The sequence below is a fragment of the Lactuca serriola genome, chromosome 3, assembly GCF_051521515.1.
Source record: "Lactuca serriola cultivar US96UC23 chromosome 3, Lser_US96UC23_V15, whole genome shotgun sequence".
In the NCBI taxonomy this organism is placed as follows: domain Eukaryota; kingdom Viridiplantae; phylum Streptophyta; class Magnoliopsida; order Asterales; family Asteraceae; genus Lactuca; species Lactuca serriola.
Genome location: NC_136410.1, coordinates 87,417,297 through 87,426,236, shown reverse-complemented (window position 1 = coordinate 87,426,236; position 8,940 = coordinate 87,417,297). Strand labels below are relative to the sequence as shown.

At 33.4% G+C, this 8,940-nt stretch overlaps 1 pseudogene; it reads left to right on the top strand.

Moving 5' to 3' along the window:
• Positions 1 to 3,074: 3,074 nt before the first annotated feature.
• Positions 3,075 to 4,770, top strand: LOC145092815 (UDP-glycosyltransferase 91A1 pseudogene; annotated as a pseudogene).
• The last annotated feature ends 4,170 nt before the right edge of the window (positions 4,771 to 8,940 follow it).

Here is an 8,940-nt window from a genome sequence, read left to right as displayed (position 1 = left end):
GATGGGAGGGGATTTTTCTATAGTTATTGTTGTTTTTGGGTTCTAAAAGGATGGCCGAAAGTTATATTATATTATGAATAGTGTGAATGATCCCAACTTGAAGCAATCAAGCTGACACAAAATCCAAATTATCATATGTTTGTAAACATGGGAACCTTTGTTGTAGCCTTATTGTGGCTATCCAATATCTTACTTTTACCTGTGTCCTGATATAACTTATGTCGTCCACCAAGTTTGCCTCTATATGCAAGATCCACAAGAACACCATACAAATGTGTTGAAATGTTTCATTTCTTCAAGGCATTCTCTTATAGTCTTCAACTTCGTCTGTTTTCAACGGAAAATTCCATCTCTTATAGTATGCAGACTAAGTAGGATGTTCTTTAGGTCATTTTGTCTAAACCAAAAGCCATTCCTAATCCGATGGATGGATGATTCATTTATGGAAAATAGTGAATAAACACCAAGAATATTGATCCTCTCACAATTAAATTTGTTTTAAGTTTCAAAGGTTTTCTCTATTTTGTTCTTAAGAACACTGATAGGAATTGGTCATTCTTTTTGGCTAAGGGCAAATATTTTAGAGTCAATTCTTGATGTTTCGTTAAAAAGACAAAAATATCCTTTCACATTCTCTTTATTTTTACCATGATTCAGTGAATCAACTCGAATTATCATTCTCTCCCCTCACCCACCTACGGCTACCCCACCTCCCCCACCAGTGGTTGAGTGCTCATAAAATTTGGTTATGGGTAGCACCAAAAAAAATTATGGAGAAGTATAATAACATATTTAGAACGATTTTTTCCTTTGTTGGTGGAGTATATGTGGGGCGAAGGCAACAAGCCTAGTTGATTCACCAAGGTAATGTGCTATTAATTTGGACTTTTGATTTAGTAAATAATGAGATAATTAATTAGAATTTGGACTTTTGATTTAGTCTAGAAGTTACACATATTTAATCTCAGCATGCATAAATAAAATTCAATATTTTGAACATTTATCAGAAGACATTGTGTGCTACCTATGCCAATTACCTACGTACGCCCCTATGCTAATTACCTACGTTCGCCCCTGACCCCAACCTACACACATATACCGCTACTCTATCCCCATCCCATCAGCACACCCACACCTACGCCCATGCATACACACATTCACATGTTTCTTGGGCCCCAACTTGTATTTTCCGCATTGGTTCTCGGGGGTTTGTTTCTGCTAGTGGTGACTTGTTGAATTGTGTGTTCAGTAGTACAAAATCATTGATGAAAATTTTGTCATCTCCGATTTTACAATATTGTGTTTGAAATGGAATTTGTATTGAAGAAATTTGAGAATCAAAATTCGTGTTAAGAGGTTGTGTCAACATTTGTGAGTATTGTTGCTAAAATGGAGGTTGGAACTGCGAGGTTGGTGGGAATTGATCCAAGAGATGGCTCTTGTGAACCTGTAGGCCGTTTGTTTCGATACAAAAATGTTTTTTTTACTTGCGAGGATTCATTTAAGAGAAACTTAATAATAGAAACTTGAAAGAAGAATAATGTGAAAAAAAATGAAAAGTTTAAATGGTTATTTATAGTTTGATTTAAAAAAAATAATGTCATTATAACAGTCGTGAGAAATTAAGAGGAGAGAGGAAAGATAAGAGTTTGAGATTGGCGGTGGATATTCACTATGCTTTCCGTCTTTTTCCCTACACCGCAAGTGGTTTAGACGATGTTTTCACCCTCCTCGTCAACATCACTTCTTCAATGCCATTCAGTTCCCTCTTATCAGTTTAATATTATAAAATTTGTGATTTTTTTTTCATATTATAAAATTTGTGATTTATTTTAATAATGTTATTATAATATTATGTTAGTTTTAATTATATTTATAAATATACTTTTATATCATTTGATATTTATCATCTAGCTTTTTTGTTGAAGGGTGTACTAAGGCTATGTTTGGCGTACTAGCTGAAAAGCTAGCTGATAGCTAAAAAACTAGGTTTTAAATCGAAAGCTAGCTGATAAAAAATAATTTTCGGTAAAACTAGCTGAAATATATAAAATACATAAAATGACATTTAAGAGAATGTGTTTCTATAATTAATTAAGTGGTATATTTGGAAAATTTTATAAAAACTCCTAAAAAGCTAGTATAAATAGCTTTTTAAAAAGTTAGTTTATAAGCTAGTTTTTGATTTGCCAAACACAACAAAATAGAAAAGCTCGAAAAATAAACTAACTTATCAGCTAGCTGCGACGTGCCAAACACAGCCTAACATTTCACATTTCACCTTTCACTTTTTTATACATCGACTCCTCATTTTCCATCACTCTTCTTTCGTGTTTCATAACCTAAGAAATAATCACACTTCATACCCTTTATTATTACTTTTTTTTAAATTAAATTAAAATACCATAATTTAATAAATAATTAAATTAATAAAACATATTAATAAATACAAAACTAATAAAAATGTAACTATCATAAAAATAATTAAAACCAAGTCATAATACTTTTTCTGTACGATGACGTTTTATTTATTTTCTTTTCAATCATAAAAAATCTTTTATATATTCTCTTATTTATCACAATACAACGAGAATGAGAAGATAAACAAACAAGGCTAAACCTTATAATTTATAAAATGGTTGCAAATTGAATGGATACACCTCTCTTTGGTCATGCAGCAAATTTTCTCTATGTGGTGGGGTATACACACCGAGCCTTCTGTAATAACAAAAATTAATATTTCAGTGAATCTATCAAACACAAGTTTTGTAAAACACGACAAACTATTAGGTTAAAAAATTATTGTATGTAAATATCAGTTTCAATATTTTGTTTCAATTGACAAATTTGCAGGAACCATTAAAGATACGTGCGGTCCATACCATGTGAAATGGTCTTACCTACGTATGTAAAGCGGTCCATCTATTGTCCCAACCTCTATCTTGCATTCTCAAAAATTTCATCACTTAAAACATTTATGAACTTTAAATAATCATTTATGTTTTAGAGTCAGTGCTCCAACAACCAGATACATTTTGCAACTATATACTCATATCTAAAAAAGCGTTTGAAATTAAAATATAATTTCCCAAATAATATATAAAATATGATGCAATTCATGTTAGATATTACATCAAAATTAATGACTTCAATTATGTTTTGCCAAGTATATATATATGTAACAGTGATACTGATAGGAAACACTCGTAACTTCACCTCCCAGCTGTTGCTCAGAAGCAGCCAGTCTCCACTCTCCATGGCGGAAAATGGCGATCGTAAGCTTCACATAGCAATGCTCCCATGGCTGGCCTTTGGCCACATTATTCCATTTCTTGAGCTAGCAAAACTTATGGCCACTAAAGGCCATAAGATTTCATTCATTTCAACTCCTCGAAACATCCACCGCCTTCCTCAAATCCCATCAACCTTAACTCCTCTCATCAACTTCATCAAAATCGATATACCAAAAGTTGAAAATCTCCCAGAAAACGCCGAATCCACAAAAGATTTACCTTTCGATAAGGTTAAGTACCTCAAAATTGCATGCGATGGCCTCAAAAAACCCATCACAGATTTCCTCCAAACCTCATCCCCAGATTGGATCATCTGTGACTTTGTTACGTATTGGTTGGGGCCACTAGCGGCGGAACATGGCGTCCTCACTGCTTATTTTAGTGTTTTTCCGGCGGTAATGCTTGGTTTCGCGGGTTCCCCGGAGGTGTTGATGTACGGCGATGATGACCAGTCGGTGGAGCAACAGTTAATGAGCCAACCAAGGTGGGTTACATTCGAAACCGAAGTTCAGCCATCTCCTTTTCAGATCACCAGATCACTTCAAAACTTGACTGGCGACGATGAAAACATCAAGGATGGTTATCGTCTCGGAGCCACCGTCATCGGCTGCGACGCCGTGATTGTGAGAAGTAGTTCTGATTTTGAACCGGAGTGGCTGAATCTCCTGAAGAAACTTTACCGAAAACCTATCCTTCCGGCCGGGCTGTTACCGGCAGCGGTGGCAGACGACCATGCATGCTGGGGGGAAACGAGAGAGTGGCTAGACAAGCATGAGAAAGGCTCGGTTGTTTACATTGCTTTTGGAACCGAAACGAAACCGAATCAATACGAGTTAACTCAGTTGGCTTTAGGGTTAGAATTGTGTGGACTACCCTTTTACTGGGTGTTAATCGATCGGCGTGGGTCATCAGATGACGAGGTAATCGAGTTGCCACGTGGGTTTGAGGAGCGGACACGTGGACGTGGGGTGGTGTGTAGAGAGTGGGCACCACAATTTAAAATACTGAGTCATGAATCGGTGGGTGGGTTGCTGATTCACTCAGGCATGAGTTCGGTGGTGGAAGGGCTTCAACTCGGTAAGCCACTCGTATTGTTGCCTTTCGTAATAGACCAAGGTGTGATTGCAAGTTATTTGGTGGAGAAAAAGATGGCGTATATGGTTCCTAGGGATGAGTTGGATGGGTCGTTTACGCCAGAATCGTTGGCTGACTCACTGAGTCTTGTGATGGTGAAAGAAGAAGGGAAGATGTATAGAGACAAAGCCAAAGAGATGATGTCGATGTTTGGTGGCAGAGATATTCAAGACAAGTGTTTGGATGAGGTGCTGCAATTTTTTCAAAAGTCCTTAAAATGATAGTTTGGTTTCGTAGGTCCGTGAAATAACTATAGACCGTTAGAACCTAAACACTGTCGGTGATATCAACTTATCAAGTGTATAATCTTTCTATACTAAATAAAAGTTTGTTTTTCTTTTGATTCGTACACAATAATTTTTCTTTCATACATAATAATTGGTACTTTAAAATATTATATTGTACAACTATATAATACATGAATTGTTGTGTATGGCGAAAAACTATTGTGTACGAATCACTTCCTTTTTTTTTTTTTTTTTTCTTAGAGATTTGTATTTAATATTTGTAACATTTGAAGAGTTTGTCAAATATCAATAAATTAGGTGTAAGACTTATTTATTATATGGGTTAATTAAAAAAAATTATTTAATAATTTCGGATTTATAAAAAAATAAGAAAAATAATGAATTATTAAATTCGATTTTTTATCTTTTAAATTTAAATAAATAAACAAAATAACCAATGAGCTTTAACAATTTTGAAATAAGAATGTAACTCGATTAAAAAAATTGATATCTATTTATTACAACAGTTATTATAATTATTACATTAAAGTATTATCTATTATGTGAATTTATTAAAATAGAAAAACTCATAAAATGACATGTGGAAAAGAAATTAATTCAAAATAACATAAAATTACATTTGACAAATTGAATGAAAATGTAACATGAGGCAAAAAAAATCTTTATTTATTATAGTAGATTTAACGTAATCCTTAATGTGGAATCAAGTTATTTAATAAGATATTGACTTATTATTATATCTTCTGTTCATATCATAATTCAACTGTATTTTACTATTTAGCTTATAATTTGTAAAATCTCTATTTAGCTTACAATTTGTAAAATCTCTGAATATTAGACATATATTAGTTCATATATAATATCAAATTTAAAAATATTAGATACATTTACGACATAAATATATGTTTATCTTCATTTTTTAAATCATTGTTCCTATTTCCTGTGTAACTATATCAGGTAAATAAGGAGACTATGATTTTCATTCGATTTTTATCCCATTAAATAAAGAACTTTTTATTTCTACGATAATATAAACCATCTTTTTTTTAAACAATAAACTTATGCTACTCTTAAACTAATAATCCTAAATCCACCTGTCCCTAATGGGACTTGAACTCTTGACCTTAAGAACGGAGAATAATATCGGATATCGTTAGACTAGAAGCCCATTGGTTAATAAAAACAATCAAACACTTATTTTTTTTCTGTCATTCTTCATTTCAAGTTGTATTCTTTTCAATCGACGATAATTTTTGCAAGTAATTCATAAATATAAGTACATGACTTAGTGTATTTTGGTCATCTTTAATCTCTAAAAACAATAATCCACTATTTCTTATTGTATCCGTAAACAAATAACCATTTTTTAGTTTAAACCAAATGGATGAAAATATGTTTTGAAAAAGTAGCAACTCATAGAAGTCAAAATTATTATATTCATTCAAAAATAAAATAAGGTAATAATTTTCTATGTAACTAAATCCACTAAATCATTTAATAATTCTCGAAATCTGCTAAAAAAGTTCAATAATATTACTTTAATATATATTTTCCTCGATCGACGTTTTATGAGCATTACAAATATTATATTTCACATACTTATTTGAATCAACAATTATAATTTTATATAAACAAAAAAACATAAATCTCATAATTAATAATTTATTGAAAATAATTGATTAATAATTTAGAATTTTTACTATAAAATTTTAATTATTTTTATAATTGTGGTTCTCAACGGTTATAACCTAGTAACTAATAAATGTTGCTGATGAAATTTGTGAATTGGATCATCTTTTAAATAGAAGTGAATGTAGATTTGTTATTTATTATTTTTCTTTTAAAAAGAGGACGACATATCCATCTTTCTTAAATATTCTAAATGTGAAAATGACATTCTCAAAAAGATTTTATGTGTCATGGGTACACTTCAATTTCACTTTTTACTTTTTTCTTTGTATATGTGTTTTTTCTCCTTTACCGTAAGTCTCACTACTTCCCGGCTCTCAGTGTTCTCCCTTCTTGTATCATATCTAAACAGGAATTGTTTAAATTTTCTAACTATTTTACATTTGAACATAATTCTAAAGAGACTATTATGTCCAAATGGAATCACAACATCCAAGCAAACTTTTCACCAAGGTCACAAAATCTTTGCTAGAATCCAAATTGACCTTGAGAGGGATCCTCACAATAAAGATCTTCATGAAGAGCATAGTCGATACCTAAATGCCTATAATTAGGCTTTTATTGACTAAAAAATATTCTTGAAACAAAAAGCTAGGTTGATTGGTTCGGGGAAAGAGACAAAAAAAACTTTTTTTTTCCATAAAACCATAAAAACTCGCAATACCATGAACCACATCAATACCATCCGAAACAAAAATGACGAATGGTTGCGTGGAGATGCTTTTCCAAGCCTTTTTGTCTCCCATCTTTAAGAGTTCATGGCACCACCCACCCCTCTACTCCAATTCACGATCCTATGTCTCTCTTCTCCAATAATCTTAGTAAGGATTAAGCTACTTCTATGTTTCATCATATCACAGAACAAGAAGTGAAGAATGTCATCTTCCAAATGGATGACGACAAAACCCCGATTCCTTATAGTTTCAAAACCAAGTTCTTTAAATCCTCTTGGGATCCTGCATTTCGTGAGTTTTTTCTTTCTGGGAAACTTCTCAAGACCCTCAACAACATCATCATTTCCCTAATTTCTAAAACTAACTCTCCAACCAAATTTATTGATGTTTTCCTTGTTATGTGTTGCAATTTCGTCTATAAAATCATTAGCAAGATCATTGTGGATCATATAAAAGACCTTGGTTAATGAAAATCAACATTCATTAATTGGACTCTTAATCAGAGACAATGTTCTTCATGTTCAAGAGCCTATACGTGATTACCATAGGCATCATGTCCCCTCCATATGCACCTTCTAAGTTTATATCTAACAGATGTATGATATTGTTGATTGGCATCTCCTCTGCACATCCATGTTTGGCTTTGATTTCCCTCTTTGCATGATTGAATGGATTTTGACATGTGCTTGACAACAATATACGTGATTGAATTTTTCGACATATATTTGGATCCAAAGCTCCTTTGGCTTAACTCATTGTATTAGTAATATTACTAACATTTTTTAGTTTTATAGAAAGTATTTTTTTACTAATAATATTAGTTAGTTAATTAAAAAAATCATATATTTGTTCATCCTCATGCGAATAAGGGAAGTTTTCAAAAGCAATAACTCATTTTTATATCAACCATATATTTTTAATGATCAAATGTATTATAATGCAAATAAATAATACAATGATACCATGTGGAGTGTGTTGGGAAATTTAGGGTTTGTGGTGGAGATCTGGATACCAACTTGGATCGTGATATCACTTTCCGAACTGATATTTTTACCCTATGCATGGGTTACATGAAATTCAGCCTAGGATAATCCAAGTGGACACTTACGTTTCTAGGAACAGAAAACGTAAGCCAATATGCTAGAGGATTCTGTGAAAGTATGATGAAAACGAGAGTTTAAGATCGTAACCCTCTTCTGGAGAGGAAGAGTTGTTTATATATTAAACACAATTAGGGTTTCATTAGGGTTGGTCTGTCATTAGTTGCTTTGGAAACAAGTAATGTCAATCCGGATTTAATGAGGATTTAGGGTTACCAAAAACTAACGAGGATTTAATGAGCGGGACCCCAGCCAGGGGCTCTGCCCCTTGGCCCCGCTAGGGGCGCCGCCCCTCGACACCGCCTGCTAACCTGGCAGTGAGATCCCAGCCAGGGGCTCCGCCCCTTGGACCCTGCTAGGGGCGCTGCCCCTAGACCTCGTCAAAGGGGCGCTGCCCCTTTGGAAACCCCAGACCCCCAACTAGTCGTCAAACCGGCTTCTGAATCGATCTTATACATGCGTGCACTCCACACACCCCCCGTACATATATTAGAGTACAAATCATGAAGCCCCTTAGCTCACATGTTGGTTCCAGTTACTTACAATGACATGGTGACACTAAAATCACCAACAATCCTCCCCCATTTTAGTGTAACCCTTGAACAAACATAACCTTATCAAACAAACCAAACTAGTACATAATGAAAATATCGAAACGATTGAATTTCCACTTAGTATCATACATTTGCAAATACTCGGGAATCAGGTGTTCTAAGAATTGAACCCATTAACCCATTTGAATACCAGAAAGTAAAATACATACTAGTTTATTGAATTTCTAGCATAATACAACTTGACACTA